General features: G+C 49.7%; 1 protein-coding gene across 3 annotated transcripts in view; it reads right to left on the bottom strand.

Annotated features, from left to right (window-relative positions):
* Window positions 1-11,055, bottom strand: part of Dnmt3b (DNA methyltransferase 3 beta) — a 37,712-nt gene extending 26,657 nt beyond the window's left edge. For all 3 annotated transcript variants that reach the window (XM_076849037.1, XM_076849039.1, XM_076849038.1), the window contains exon 1: window positions 10,977-11,055. The gene's annotated coding sequence lies outside the window, so the exon portion shown is untranslated. The remainder of the gene's footprint in view (window positions 1-10,976) is intronic.
* Window positions 11,056-16,639: the final 5,584 nt, after the last annotated feature.

Raw genomic sequence — 16,639 nt, 5'->3', positions numbered from 1 at the left:
CCCACCCCCCCCCAAAAAAAAATAGCATTTGTGCCAGGTGTGGAGGTGCATCCCTACAATCAGATTTGGGAGGCTGAAGCAAGAGGATTACAGACTTGAGGCCAGCCTTAGCAACATAGAGAGGCCTTAAGCAACTTGGTGAGACCCTATCTCAAGAAGGGGGTGGGGGAAATAGCTGGGAGTGGCTCAGTGGCTTTATGTGCTCCTGGTTTAATCCCAGAAAAGAAATAATATTTTATCTAATGCTAGATATAAATCTCTCCCTCTCTTCCCTTGTTCCTCACCTTGGCCTCCAACAACTCAAGGTTGTCATTTCCCAGATAATGTGACCAGACGGCATCACAAGCCACCTGCTTTATCTGATATGGACATCCTGGAGGATAAGCTGAGGATTATACTTTCTGGAAGGAGGTGGTATCTCCCTAAGGGATTTTTCCAGAGTGGTAGACTTGCTGGCTTTAGGACATTGCTGTGCCCTTCAGCCATTATTCACATGAATAATGATTAAGAGATCCCAAAAGGTCCCTATAGGCAGAAAATTTTGCTACAAACATCTTTTTACCCCCACCTCCTCCAGCAAGGCAGGTTCCATTGTCAAACTGCTTTCAACAGGCTCAGAGGAGTTAAGTCACCCAGCAAAGTGGCAGGTCTCATGCCAGGTCTCATGCCCAGGCAGCCCAGGACACTTGCCTATTGCAGGGACACAAGGCAGACAGGAATTATGAAAGTGATGAGCGCCGGGAGGGGTCCACCAGCTGAGTGTTTACTTTCACAGGAGGGGGCTGCCTGACCTAGAGAGGAGATGTGGACTTTGACCCTTTCCCAGAGGCTGGGGTCCAGCATGTGATTCAGTGGTGGGCAGTGGCATTGGACCAGGTCAGACATGCTCAAATGCAATGTGGCAGACAGGGGGAGTAAGTGGCTCCCAATTAGGCTCAACAGGGGAGACCCAGGGACACCCCCTCCAACCCTGCAATAAAGCTGATGTCATTCATTTCCTGCGGGCTGGCAGCACAGCAGAGCTAGCTCAGAGAACCTTGTAAATGTTAATTGCATTAATTAAGCCTAACAATGCAGGATGGAGGGTGTCCTTGGGCCTGAAGGGGAAAGTGGGTGGAAGGGGAGCCTTTGGGATCTCTGCCTCACCTCCAGCCACCGCCCCCCCCCCCCAGGCAAAGCAAGATCCCCACAGCCCCTACTTCCAACATCCCTTTGCCTGCAGGGCCTGGGCAAGGGAGAGCAGACTCCCATGTGAAATGAGGGCACTGCCACTCAGGATAGGGGTCAAGCATCTGACACCCTGGAGATTCTTCCCCTCCTGCCATTCCCCCAGCTGTCTCAGAGGGATAAGCTCTTGGCTGTGGCAGAGGGTGGAGTACATCACCCAGGAGGCCCTTAGCTCGTGCCCCCCAAAATTTGCCAAAGCAGCATGGCTTCACCCTGCCAGCCTCAGGAGGTGTCTGGGGATTGCTCAGCGCCCCTAGGGCATGATCCCAAGCACCCTGTCATCCTACAGCAAAAGGCAGGCCTCAGCATGCTAATTGGAATTCCCAAAGAATTTGCCAATATGGGAAAACTTACAAAATTTGGCTATGAGGATGCTCCTAGCAACCTTGTGCAGAATAGAGTTGACACCAAAATATAACCAAATGTTGTCATTGACCTAAGCTATATAATATTAACTTTCATGAAATTCACAGGAAAAAAAAATCCCAAGAACACAGACTGAAAAGCTAAGACAACCTAGACTAGAGTCCACTCCTCCCACCATCTGCCCTTTGCCAAACCAGAGCCTAAGGCCCTTTACCAAAGGACTCTCTGCCTTGCTTCCCCCTGGTCTAAGCACAGCAAAGAGGCCAATATTCTGGAAGGCCAACTCGATGTCCCCGACCTTGCAATGTGATGTACCCATTGCTACAGATGGAAATGCCTTAAATCTCAAGTCACCGAAACACTCATGTAGTGAAGACAAGACCATTCAGCCTGTGTGAGGGCAATCTTGACATTGTCCACGGGCAAGCATCCCTGTCCTGTCACACAGGATTCTACTCCCAAAGCTCTCACCAAGATCCACAAAGTCTTGCTTGTCCCAGCGAAGTCCACAAATGGTCATCAGTAGGGAAGTGACACTGGGCACAGTGGTGCATACCTGTATTTCCCCAAAGGCAGGAGACTAAAGCAAGGCAAGGCCAATTACAAGTCAGAGGCCAAATTCAGCCACTATGCAAGGCAATATAACAAGATCCTGTCTCAAAAGAAAAGGGGCTGGGGATGTAGATTAGTAGAAGCAACCCTGGGTTCAATTCACACAGAAAAAAATAGGAGAGGCAGGCATGGTGGGGCACACCTGAAATCCCAGCGACTTGGGTGGCTGAGAATGGAGGATCTCAAATTTGAGGTCAGCTTTAGCAACTTAGAGAGACCCTATCTCCAAAATAAAATAATAATAATAATAAAATAATAATAAATACAAAAGCTAAGAATGCAGCTCAGTGCAAGATCATGCTGGAACCATACACCTCAGGAAGAGGAGAGGGTGAACTGAATGCCACAGACCAACTGAGAACCTGCTACTGGGAGGGGCTATTTTTAGAAAAAACAAATCTGCATAATACAACCCATTTGTTAATGGGCCATGTTCTTCTGGACAAATTTTTTTTAAGGATTTAACCTTTATTTTATTTAGTTATTTTGGAAGGGGTTGCTTAGGCCCTTGCTGTTGCTGAGGCTGTCTTTGAACGTCTATCTCAGCCTCCTACTCAGCTGGGATCACTGATGTGCCTGGCTCCTTTTGCTGTTATATGGTTCTCACCTGGGCTACAACCCAGCCCCTTCTGGGCAATTTTTCTTCCCATAAAAAAATCATGGCTCAGGAGGGTGACTTGTGGGGGAACCCACTGCCCTACGCCAGATAACTCACAACCAAGAAATATTTCTTCCTTTGAAGAATCAACCTGATTATTTGTACCTGGCATGAGGTAGGAATCTACTCCTCTTCCTGTAAGAAAATCAGAAGGCCTAAGCCCACTCCATGAGTGTCAGACTCTCCTGCTGTGTGGGTCCTTGCATCTTCTCCTGAGGTGCCGTGCGGCTCTCGCTGCTCTGGACTACAGTGGCCTTCCTGCCTCGGTCTCCCATGCAGATGGTACCACGGAATGTGCCACCACACTTGGCTCCCAGCTACTGCCTTCTGCAGTGCTGGGGACAGAGCCCAGGGCCTCAGGCCAATGCTGGGTCACCGGATCTGGTCCTCCTTGCTACCACTTTTAGTCACTCGCAGGAGAGTGAGGGCTCCCACCTTCCAGGGAAGCCTGTCAACCTTATTGCAGGTTGTTTTTTTTCCTTAAAGGCGCCTTGGACACCCCTTCCTTTGTGGTTTTTTGTTGTAGCTGGGGACAGAACCAAGGGCCCATTACCAGGAGCCACATCCGCAACCCTTTTTGTTTTTGAGACAGGGTCTTGGTAAGTTGCTGAGGGCCTCTCCAAGTCTCTCAGGCTGGCCTTGAACTTGCTATCCTCCTGCCTCAGCTGGGATTAGGGGTGTTCACTCCTGCCCTTGGCTGAGGAAATCTCAGCTTTAAAAACAGATAAATGTAACACTTGTAGCTGTTGGTGGGCTTTTTTATATCCCCCCCCAACCAGAAAGGTCCTGTACATTAAATACAGGACCTTTCTGGTTGTACATTTGTATTTCACAATACAAAAACTAGAAAAAAAAATAGCAAAATAAAGGTCAACAGATGAGTGAATGGTTTACGCAATCAGCTGACCAAGGAGCCCATGGCATCTCACATAAACTTTTTAAAAACTGACCAAATTCCCTGGGGAGGGGTTGAATCTGCCCACCTCAACCTAGCTGTCAATCAGGCCTATATCACTGGCACTGACCTCAGGAGCACAGTGGCCCACACACTCTGTGTCCTGCCAGTTTAGCAGATTCCAACCAGTGGGAAGAAGAGGCCTGTTTTGTGAGGGGCGCAGTGGCCCCTGCCTGTAATGCCAGGGCAGAGGGAGGTTGAGGCAGGAGGACTGCAAGGTTGAGGCCAGGCTGCAAAGTGAGACCCTGCTCTAATTAAAAAATAAAGTGCTGGAATGTGGTTCAGTGGCTAGGCACCCCTGGGTTCAATCCCTTGTGCCAGAAGGAAAAAAAAAAAACATTTGCAACAGTATTTCAGAGCAACAGTATTTCACTCTGATAGTTACATAGTCTCAGGTCACAGAGACCAACATATTTAATACCGCCCAGTTACTCTAAACTCCATTCTACTCACAGGTCACAGAACACCAAGACCCTCTGGAGCTGGTTTCTTTCTGCTCACCTTCAGGGTCTCCTGTGGAGTGCTGCAACTTCATCATGCACAAGGTAATGCCCACTGTTCGGGCTTCCAGTGTCACACAGCCCAGATTCAGAGACCCAGGGCTGCTAGCAATACCACCCTTTAGGAACAGGTGTGGGGGGTGGATGGGTACCTAGTGAAAGCCTAGACTGCAGCCCAGCTGTTGTCCAGCTCACCTACACCAGGAAGCAACTGCTGATCTGCTGAAGCTTACCTGAGAAGGGGGGGCTGCTTGGGGAATGGAAAGGACAAGGGCCCCCTCCCCCTCCTCTCCGGTGCCCTTCCCCAGACTTTTCTGCAGACAACTGCCAACCCTGCTGCCCTTTCCTTGGGACTGGGCCTAGGGAGGATGGCAGACAGGATTAGCTCTGCCCCTGCTGCCTGCTGCCAGGCCTAAGTCTCCTAGAAGATTCCTAGCTCTGAGCTGGCCAGGGTGGTACCTGCCTGTAATCCCAGTGGATTGGGAGGCTGAGGCAGGAGTTCAAAGCCAGCCTCAACAAAAGCCAGGTGCTAAGCAACTCAGTGAGACCCTGTCCCTAAACAAAATACAAAATAGGACTGGGGATGTGGCTCAGTGGTCAAGTGCCCCAGAGTTCAATCCCTGGTATCCCCCCCCCCCAAAAAAAAAATTCCTAGCTCTAGAAATAAGACTCAACAGTGGATACCTTTTAAAGGGAAACCCAAAGACAAATTCCATTTATAGCCCCACAAAAATGTTCACCCTGTATCTTGTTTCTGCGGTTGTTTTGGGGTGGTGCTAGGATTGGAACACAGGGACACCTCCATGCCAGTCTACCAATGAGCAAGATCCTCAGCCCAAATTCGCCAGTTTCTAAATCCTATAGACAATAGATGGGAATTCAACAATTTTTTATGTTCAACAATTTTTAATGTTCAACAATTAAACATTAAAAATAAAAACAAGGGCTGGGATTGTGGCTGTGGTGGAGCATTTGCCTAGCTTGTGTGAGACACACACACTCAAAAAAATAGTTTGAGTCCATCTACAACTAAAAATATTTAAAATGAAAACAGGCCCCAGCATGGTAGCACATGCCTAATATCCCAGTGATCTGGGAAGCTAAGGCAGGAAGTTCAAATATCAAGGCCAGCCTCAGCAACTTAGCAAGGCCCTAAGCAATTTAGCAAGACCCCATCTCAAAAAATAGAGCTGGGGATGAAGCTCATTGGTTAAGCACCTCCTGGGTTCAATCCCCATTACAAAAAAAAAAAGGAAAGAAAATGGGACTGGAAGTGTAGCTCAGTAGTATAATGCTGACCCCACCCAATACCAACACGTGATAAAAATGAAAACAAAAAAATATACTGAAAGTGTAATGGAGACAGGCGTGATGGCACACATCTATAGCCCAGTGACTTGAGGGCAGGGGCAAAGGCAGGAGCATTGGAAATTAGAGGCCAGGCTAGGAAAGTCAGCAAAACCCTGAAAAAGAATTAAAGTTTTAGAAAGGGTGGGGACATAGGTCCCAGGTAGAGCACTTGCCTAGCAAGTGTAAGGCCTTGGGTTCAACACCCAGCGCCACCACACACAGGAGATGTAGCTCAGTTGCACAGCATTTACAGACCATGTAGGAGGCCCTGGGCTCAGTTCCCAGCACTGGGGGGGGGGGGGGATGAAATTGTTTAAGAGACAAGTTCAAATAGAGGGGTTGGAAGCTTAGGATATATATAAGGACGAAGTTCCAAGAAACCTCTATCAAGCCAGGGGATTCAACATCTGATGGAGAACTGTTATGAGCACAGAAATCTTCAGGGAGGCACGGAAGGCAAATATGCCTCTATACCACCAAGACATTCTCCAAACTTGAGTTGGAAATTACAACCCTCTTCTGGACCCCCTCAGACAAACACCTGGTCAGCAGCAACCTCTCACCTCTCCCAAAAGGAAACTTTTCCCCTCTAACTTCCCTTTCTCACTGAATTGTTCTACCCCATCAACTTTTTTTTTTTTTTTTTTGTACTGGGGATGGAACTCAAGGGGCTTAACTACTAAGCCACATCCCCAGCCTTTGTTATTTGCAACTTAGCAAGTTTCCTTGCTAAGTTGCTGAGGCTGGCCTCTTAACTTGGAATCCTCCTACTTCAGCCTCTCAATTGCTGGGATGACAGGTGTGCACCACCACACCCAACTGTCTTTTTTTTTTTTTTTTAATGGACACAACACAATGCCTTTATTTTTATGTGGTGCTGAGAATTGAACCCAGGTCCTGGCCCTCAGCTAAGCCACAACCCCAGCCCCCCAGCTATCAGTCTTAAGAGAACTGCATTTCTAATTTCCTGCTCACAATCCCAAAGGCTACTCATTGCTCTCAATTTTCAAAGGTTGTAAAAGACAATTTTATGAAAAATTTAGTTTTGAGTAGGAGGAATAAAAGGCAAAGAGCTAGGTTCAGTGAAGCAAGCATGTAATCCCAGTGAGTGGGGAGACCAAGCCATGATTGCAAGTCACTCCAAACTTTGAGGGATACTCTGTTTCAAAACTGTATAATAAGGCCCGCAGGGTGGCGCATGCCTGTAATCCCTGAGGCCCCAAGCAATTCAGTGAGACCCTGTCTCTAAATAAAATACAAAAAATAGGGCTGGGGATGTGGCTCACTGGTTAAGTGCCTGAGTTTAATTTCAGGTACAAAAAAATGTGCTGGGGATGTAGCTCAGTGGTAGAGCATCCCTGAGTTCAATTCCTAATACCATTAAAAAAAAAAGGGCAAGCCGGGCTGGAGTTGTGGCTTAGGGGTGGAGCATTCGTCTGGCCATGTGAGGCCCTGGGTTCAATCCTCAGTACCGCATAAGAAAGGGGAGAGCAGTGAAAGTGGGTGAGGAAGGGGGAGAGGTCACAGCCCATACTGTTGGAATGAATGAATGAATGAAAAAAATCTGTGAGTGAAGTAATAGGAGACCAGGCCAGGGGCAAGCCAAGCAGGTAAGAAGGGAGGGAAGCCAGTGGTCTTGTCAACTAAATCTCTCTTCCCTCTAACAGTGACCTGTCTGCCCTGAAGCCAAACCCAATGGTGACTGCTGGGCCCTAGAAGCCAGTTGAGATTAAGTCGCTTGCCACTCTGCATTCCTTACAACCTGTCCCTTTGCTTAGGCAAGGCTTACCTGGGTCCTGGCTTTCAGGTGGGATGGAGAGATTATAGGTCACATCCAAATGTCTAAAGACTATAAATGATTTTTATTCATATCAAAATTCAGGGGTGAGGGCAGTGACTAAGGTACAGCCCTTGCCTAGCATGCTCAAGATTTGTGTTCAATTCCCAGCACCAAACAGCACACACACACACACACACACACACACACACACACACACACAAAGTGGATGTTGCTTGATGGAGGGAGGGGTACACAGGTAGAGGCAGAGGTAATGAACTCAAGGCCCCATGCTATTAGGCAAGTGCTCTACCACTGAGCGGGATCCCGGGTCCCTCAAGGTTTATTGAACCCTGAGCTCCTGACCCTACAGACAATGGGCTTTAAATAATACTAACAATACTTAGCCCCCCTCCCCAAGTAATTTAGGTGAATGAGCAACTAAAAGCTCTAAGATGGGCCTGGTGGCACACACCTATAATCCTAGGTACTCAGGAGGCTGAAGCAGGAGGATTGCCAAGTTGTAGGAAAGCCTCAGCAACTTTGTAAGACTTTGTCCCCAAAATTAAAAAGCGGGGTGGGGGAAACCAGGAGCTACCTTAGTAGTGGAGTATCACTAGCTTCAATCCCCAGTACTGGAAAAAAAAAAGCTAAATGGCCCTTGAATTCCACTTAATCCTCCTGGCAGCCATGCTGGGTAGGAGCAAATTTGTACCCACTTCCCAAATGGGAAGGGCTCTCGTGAAAGGCAATTTACAGTAACAGCCGTGCTGAGTGGGGTCCTTCTGCATGCACCAGGCCACTTTCTCCAGTCAGCCAGCCTCATCTGCATTAGGCTTCTATCCTCTGAAAAGACAAAACCTTTCCTGGATGAGGGTAGGTAGGAAAGTGTCCTCACCATGATGAGGAAGCAACTGGATTCCCCATGGCCTCAGTTCCTTCACCTGCAAAAGGCACCCAGTGAGAGCATTAGCCCCTTGCAAAGGAACAGTGGCCTGCAAAAGAAATGAGGAATTCCATCCTTCAGCATGTAACCAGAAACCACCCTGAATTCATAACATTTAACCATTTAGAAAAACAAAGCTGATCCCTGATACTGATAAAGGTTGCACCCAGAGAGCTTCAGGTTTAGCAAGGACTACTGCAGGTACAATGGATAAGATGTCTGCAACTGGAAGTAGTGTGGTCAGCGTGGGAGCTTGTCTGGAACAAAGGAATCCCAAGGTAAGTTTTCCTGGAAAAACTTGTCAAACCTCCACTCTAGCAGGTCCCTGGGGCTACAGTGATGAAGGAGACAGGCTTCTGTGTGTCACAGGGCCCACGTGGCTGCAGGAAGAGAAGGAAGCAGCCTTCCCCACCCCATCTCCCTTGCCCCGCCCTCCTCTTGCCAGCACCCAGCTCCCAATACTCTCTTCCCATCCCCCAACCTTTGCAAGGGCTGGAGGTTAAGCTATGGCTTTAGAGGATGTGGCTGGCCCCCCAACCTGGTTCCTTTGTCTCAGCTCTCTCCAGCCCAGGAGGAAAGGTAAAGATCTCTTGGACTCTGCAATTACACCTTCACAGTTGGCCCCAAGCTTGGAAGGGGCGGAGTTAAAAAGGGTCCCAACTCATAAAAAACCATGGCTCTTTCAAAAGGGAACAAAGGCGGGCCTTCCTGCCAACTCCCCCCACCATGGACAATGATGATTTGGAAAAGCTTGCAGGCACCTCCAGGAAGACAGGAAAAGGAAGGCCTGGCAAGGGGTGCCTCCCACCATCCCCAATTCTCCACTCATACCACCCTAAAGAGAGGGGTTACTGGTTAATAACACAAACATTAAACTCCCTCATGCATTGACCCTTTGCCAGGTACTGACTTTTTCCAAGGATGTCATGACTAAACCTCAAAGGAAACTGGAGGACTAAAGAGGTTAAATTACACATGAAACTGGCTTCACCTTCACACAATCTGAGATTGGAGTGTTCCTATTTCACAGATGTAAAAGCTGAGGCACCTAGAGGGTGATGGCCTCGCTGAATGAAACAGGATTTGAACACGTGCTCAAGACCTATGGCTCCTTAGGGAAGCCTGCTTAGCTTGCTAGTTAATTATGCCTTATAGCAAACATTTATTGAGTGCTTACTGTATACCAATCCTAAAACAGATGGTAGGACTAGGGGTATACCTCAATGGTAGGCCACTTTTCCTAGCATGCACAAGATCCCCGGGATTAAATAAATAAAGAAATATACATTTCAATACCGGGGCAGGAGGCTCAAATCTGCTACCAGGTTCCCAAGGGCCAAAACGAAGCACCCAAGGCTAGCCTGATGAAGGAGGGCCGAGTAAGGTCAACGTCCTGGGACGAGGAGCTACCTCCGAAAACAATTGCTAGCCAGCAGTCTGCCCAAACCAACATTCTGAACTCAGAGAGGGCAGTTCAAAGTTCGTAGTCTGCCCTGGACTCCCTTTAATCCATGCATCTCAGCCTGTGGGCCTGGGCGGTGGAGAAGGTGCAGGAGCTCTGCATGCCTGCCTCCCAGCGCAGAGGACCGCGATGGCTAAGGCTGAGGGCCCGGCACTCCGGCCACAGGTGAGGCTTCAGGAGGAAAGCCCGCGCCCAATGGTAACTTTCTCTCTCGACGCTCAACCTCTGCTCTTTGCTGGCTTCCACTTTCTCCTTTAGAACAATAGGGGAGAAAAACTACCCCCAAAGGATCACACGGGCACTTAGCTTTGCTTCTTGGTGGGGGGGGGGGGGTGAAATTTGAGGCCTCAGTGTGCGAGTTTGGAAAGTGGGGCCAGATTCACCCCGGAAGAAGGCTAAGAATGGAAAGTGAGCCCCTGGGCAGGCGGCGCGGCAGGAGGCACCGCCCCCCGCGGCTGCTCGAGACCAGGTGTGCGCAGGAACGCGCGTCCCGGCGGCTGCGCATCGCCTGTCTGTCGTGGCTCAGCTCGGGAGGACTGAGGACGCCCCTCTGGCTCACGCCCGGGACCCGCGAGACACCGTGACCCACCTGGGTGCCTGGACACACCAGCACCACCCTAGCCCTTAGGCAGCGGGACGGCCGCTCTCCTGAATGCCCAAGCCGGGCCCACGCCCACCTCCACAGCACAACTCCCTCTTCCTCCTCCTCCCCAGACTCCGACGGGGTCTCCCCTAAGGCCAAGTCCAGGTAAGGACCCCCCGCCCGCGTAAAACCCCTTCTGGCTCCACTCCCGGGGAGGGCACCTCTTCCCTGGATTCTAGACCCCAGAGAGGCTGCAGCCGCTCCCTGGGGTCGGAACTCTCCCTCCCGGCTCTCGGGGTACCAGGGTAGCCCTCTAGGCGTGTCCCCTCCTGGTCAGACAAGCTCCCGTGTCCCGCTGGCACACCACCCCGCGCGGGGTCAGGGGACCCTTCCCCACGCCCCACCCCTCAAGCCAGGTCCGGGAGCGGCGGGGATCCCTCCCCAGGAGGTCCCGGGAGTCCCCGCGCCGTCCGGAGCCCCGAGCTCGCTCCCACGAGCCGTCCGCGGGGTCGCGAGCCTCGGGGGCCGCGGGACGCTCACCTGCCGCGGGGCTGGCTCGGGCGCGGCTCGGTGGTCGCTCGGCGGGTCGGGACCGGCTGGCGGCGGGCGGCGGGCGGCCGCGCAGGGCGCTGGGCTAGCGAATCTCCGGCGCCGATCGCCGAGCTACGTTTACTTGGGCCACTTAACCCCCGCGGTGCCGGCGGGCGCGGCCGCCCGCTCCCCGCCTGCCAGTGGGCCGGTGCCGTCGTCGGGGGGCGCCCGGGGCGTCCACGCGGGCCGGGGCGGCGGAGCTGGGGGCGGCTGCTGCGAGGGAGCGGCGCGGGCCGGGCCGGGCAGCGGCTGAGGGTGGGCAGGGGGCGGCGCCGACTCCCCTTGTAGCCCCGGCCCGGCCCTCGCCCCGCCCCCACCCGGGGCCGCCCCCGCCGCAGCCACTCAGAGCCCGGCCGCGGCGCGGGGGGGAGCGGACGAGGGAAATTTGAAATCACTCCGGGAGCCTCCCTCCGCCCCTCCTCCGCGGGCGCCGCCTCTCGTCCCCAAAGGCCAGTTAAATCACCGACGGGGATGACCAGCCCGAAGGGGACTGCAGATACCCAACTCTCCTCCCTATCCAGCCCCCCACCCCGCCCCAGACAGATCTGGATGCGGGGCCCAGAGACGGAAAGGCCCCCTCCGAAGTCACACAGCAAGCAGTCTCCGCTTCACCCTCACCTCCAGTCAGTCGCAGTGCCACTTGGGCGCTGCTCTGCCTCTGCAGGTCACCCCGCTGTGGACCCTCTAACTAGCCCTTCTTCCTCCCTTCCACCCAACTAGGTCTTTGTCAGCCATCTTTAGCGGAGGGGAGGGGAACGGAGAGAAGAGGCCATCAGGTCTCTGGCTGCCTGGGTTCCCAGGCTCTGCACACATCTCTCCCTGAGGATGAAGCCCGACTCCATTAGCACGTCTGGGTTGCCTCTGCCGTTAAATGGGGTATTATCTGGAAATTGTGCTTCCTAATATGACCGTTCCTAGTATTTGTATTTATTTGGTTCCTTTATCTGCTAATTGTCTCCATGTATTAGACTGAGGACAGGATCAAAGTAGACGCTCGATAAATAAATAAATAAATAAAAAGGGCTCAGGATGTGGCTCAGTGTTTAAGTGCTCCTGGGTTCAAGCCCCCATACTAAAAATAAATGTGTTAAGTGAATAAAGGAATGAATGACTGACAGGAGAGTCTTCAAGACCCTGTAATGAGCTGATGCTGCCTACCTCTTCAGGTATCTCCTGCCCTCTCCCCTCTCTGACTCCATTCCAATCTTCCCTCCTCTTTGCTGTTTGCAGTTTGGATTTGCGCGGCTGTTCCTTCTACCTGGACATTCTTTTCCCAGAGCACTGCATGACAAACTTCTCACCACTCAGTTCTCTCCCAAAAGGTCACCTTCCGGAGAAGCTCTTCCCTACTGCCCCACCGAACCACCTCCCCTCTCCATCAGTACTTTTCTATTTCATTCTGATCAGGTAGCTCTTAGAGCTGGCTGAAATTGATTTGCATATTTGTTTTCTTGTTTACATGGTTCTACATACACATTGTAAAGTTCATTCTAAAAAGGCAGGAACTACATCTGTCTATCTTGGGTTGATGCAAATTTTCTTTCTAGTAATGATGGGGGGAGGGGAAGCCCAGTACCAAAAGGAGCTGGATACAAGTTTGTTGAATGAATGAACACAGGTTTCCTGCCTTTGGGGCTCTAGGTCTGAGTAAACCCAGCTTTCTCCTTGCTCTGAGTGTGTGTGTGTGTGTGTGTGTGTGTGTGTGTGTGTTTCTGTCTGTCTGGGGCTTGAACCCAGGGCTCACTCATGCAGGGCAAGCTCTCTACCACTGAAGTACATGCCCAGCTCAGCCCTTTTATAAATTTGACTTTTTGGCAGTATTTCACTCAATTGCCCCGGGCTGGCCTCAAATTTGTAATCCTCCTGATTTCAGCCTCCAGAGTACCTGGGATTACCGGCAAATGCTGTTCCTAGCACCTTGGCCTCCATGCATCTCTTGCCAGTTAGTGATTAAATGAGCAAATGGCAAAGACTTTAAGAGTTGCTAAAGTGTCTAAACTCACTGGATATTTTCCTACCCAAGAGCCCAGGGAAGGGCTAAGGAGACTTGACGATGGAACTGCCTCAGCACCTGCCTCCTTCCCTGGAGGGCCTCAGGGGGAGGAGCAGCAGGAAATTCTTGGTGTTGGGGACAAACATCCAAAAGTGTGTTCCAGCTGGGCTTGGTGACATCTGCCTATAATCCCAGTGATTCAAGAGGCTGAGACAAGAGAATGGCAAATTGGTTGTCAGTGTGGGCAATTTAGTGAGACTCTGCCTCAAAATAGAAATAAAAATTCCTGGGTTTATAGATTAGTGATAGAGCACTGTGGATTCAATCCCCAGTACCAAAAAAAAAAAAAAAAAAAAGTGTATTATTCTGGTCAATTGCTACAGGAAGACCAATAAAGATAATGAAGAGGATCTCTTCTCTCTTCCTCTCTCTCTCTCTTTCTTCTTTTTTTTTTTTTTGGTACTAGAGATTGACATCAGGGGCACTTTACCACTGAGCTATACCCCCAGTCATTTTTTTTTTTTTTTTAATTTCTGTATGAGGGTTTGAACCCAGAGGTGCTTAACTACATCCCCAGCCCTGTTTATTTATTTATTTAATTTTGGTGCCAAAACCTGGGAACAAATTATTTTTTATTTTGAGACAGGGTCTCATTAAGTTGCTTAGGGCCTCGCTGAGTGGCTGAGGCTGGCCTTGAACTTGCAATGCTCCTGCCTCAGCCTCCTAAGCCACTGCAATTAAAGGCATCCAACACTGCACAAGGCCATTCATTTTTATTTTAAGACAGGATCTCACTAAATTACTAAGACTGGCCTCACTTGCAATCCTCCTACTTCATCCTCCACAGTTGCTAGGATTACAGGGGTGTGCCATCATACGTAGCAAGAAGGGAATCTCCTGGGAGGACTTATGGTTTAGCCCCACCATCTAGGGAAGGTCTATGTGGAAAAAAAAATCTCTATGAACTTGGGAGGCCTGGTGGACCTCTGCTTTCTGAACATTAAGCCAAGACCTGCCACCTGGCACAGGATGTCTGTGCCACCAAGGAGAATGCTGGTTCAGATGGCAAGGGGCTGGGTGAGCTGAAACAAGGCAGGCACTTCTGGGGACAGCATAGCCCTAAATCCAGGAAGAGCAAGTATCTGAATGACAGGTGGTCTTGGTCCTGGCACTCAGAAAGGATCATAACCATCAGGAGAATGGGTAGAAGGAAAAATGGCCTGTGGCCTCCCCAGGGCACAGAACTTCAGTTTGCAAAGGCCTTTGGTTGTATTTGCCATCTTATCTGAGCCTCACATCCACCCCACTGGGAGGCAGGGGAAGGGTGTTTGGGGGCCCCATTTCAGGTAAGGGGACTGAAGCACAGAGGACAGAGGGACATATACAAGGTTAATCAGGGGTGAAGCAGGACTTTGAGTGAGCAGCTGCTCTGTGTGGTCACCTCAGCATTTACTTTAAAACATATCCCATCAGATCATAATCAGTATAATCATGAAGGTGATCAATGTGCATTAAGGAAATAAAAATTCTGTGATCTGGACTGAGGGTGTGGCTCAGTGATAGAAGGATTGACTTCCTAGCAAGCACGTGATCCTGGGTCCCATCCCCAGAACCAAGAGAGAGAGAAGAAAAAAAAATCATGAATTCTTGGGGCTGGGATTGTAGCTCAGTGGTAGAGAACTTGCCTAATGTGCATGAGACCCTGGGTTCCATCCTCAGCACCACATAAAAATAAATAAATAAAAATAAAGATATTGTGTCCATCTACAACTTAAAAATATTTTTAAAAAAATCATGACTTCTCTGGACCAGCTTTACAACCTTGAAACTCTTCTATAATTTAGAAATTGTGACCAGGCACATTGGCCCACGACTGTAATCCCAGTGATTTGGGAGGCTGAAGCAGGAGGATTTCGAGTTCAAAGCCATCTCAGCAGATTATCAAGGCAGTGAGATCCCGTCTCAAAATAAAATACAAAGTAGTGCTGGTTCAATATTGCATTTGTCTTGAATTATACTATCATCTTTTCGGATTTTAGAGCACCAATGGCAGGTTGACAGGTTTTTAATAATATCTATGAAGTGATTAGCACAGTAGATCATAGGTGCTTAATATAGGGCAGGAAGTTTATTTTGGGCAGGATGGGTACCCGGGATTGAACTCAGCTGCACAAGACCAATGCGCCACTTCTCCAGTTCTATGTTGAGATAGGGTCTCACTGATTTGCTTAGCACCTAGTTTTTGCTGAGACTGGCTTTGAACTCAGGATCCTCCTGCCTCAGTCTCCTGAGCTGCTGGGATTACAGGCTTTCACCACAGTGCCCGGAGGAAGGTAGTTTTAATGAGCACAAGACCACAAAACGTGTCTCAAATTTTTCATCATTAAAATGAAGATAATAATTTTACCTACTTCAAAGGGTTATAATGAGAATTATACGACCATATATATATGTATATGGTCATATAATTCTCATTATACTCATTATACATATAATTATATATATAAATAATTTCAGACAGTGCCTAGCTCACTGGAAGATACCATGAAAGTGCTGATTAAATAAAGAACTATATTGTCATCAATAGTGAACACATGCTGTTCCCCACTGGGACAGAGTTGGACATTCTCTTTGCCTCCTCCAGATGGAGGTAGCTCTCTGTCCCTTGAGCTCCCTGCTACTAAGGTGAGCCCAGTTCACCTCTAGGTCTACAGGCAGTGTGGGGACCGTGAACTGTTTTCTAGTTGAGGAAACTGAGGCTCAGCAAGTGGAGGCAGTTTGTCCTAGAGCCACCTCTGTTTGGTGGCAGAGCAGGGAGTGCCAGCTGGAGCCACCCCCCTCTGTCACGTGTGATCCCCCACATTATGTACTATGCAAAGGAGCTTGCCCTCAGTCCTCTGGCCACTCTAATTGGAATAATAATAAAATTAGTAAGGCTGATTCCAGGGACTGTGGGGCCTGGGGCTTGTGTGTGAAAGAGCCCATTGTGAAGTGCAGGGTCTTAATTGTGGTGTCATTAGCAGACACCTTCATTTGCAAAGTGGGTTTCTTACCTTTCCTTTTCAAGAGGAACACCCAAAACTCTTGTTTTCTCCTTTTTTTTTTTTTTTTTTTAAATCCCAAAATGGGTCATTGAACTATTTTATATAAATGTTCCTGACTAGACAAGAGCACAGAAGAATATGGTCAGGTAGCATTCATCAGTGTCTTCTTTTCCTTTGTGTGTGTGTGTGTGTGTGTTTGGAGGGGGGGAAGTGCTGGGGATGGGACTCAGGTCCTGGCCCTTGGTAGACAACTTTCTGGCCCTGAGTTACACCCCCAGCCTCCTGCAGTAACATTGACATTGAGTCATCCACACTGAGGTTCCTGAGAGCAAGGACCCCTTGTACCCCATACTGAGCATTCACTAAATTTTCCTCCCTGGAAGCTCTCTGTCATCATCTCCTTACCCTGCCCTCAGGCAAACCAGCAAGTCACCTGGACTTGGCTTCCCTTAACTTTGAAAGTTCAGACTTGACCTCTGGAGGGAAAGCATGGCTGAGGAGAGGTTCTCAGCCTTGATTCTGTTCTCCTGCTACCTCTGCTACCCCGCTGAAGGGACATGGGCAAGTGTCTCGCC

Source organism: Callospermophilus lateralis, chromosome 3, assembly GCF_048772815.1.
Source record: "Callospermophilus lateralis isolate mCalLat2 chromosome 3, mCalLat2.hap1, whole genome shotgun sequence".
Taxonomy (NCBI): domain Eukaryota; kingdom Metazoa; phylum Chordata; class Mammalia; order Rodentia; family Sciuridae; genus Callospermophilus; species Callospermophilus lateralis.
This window is presented reverse-complemented; position numbering and strand designations above follow the sequence as displayed.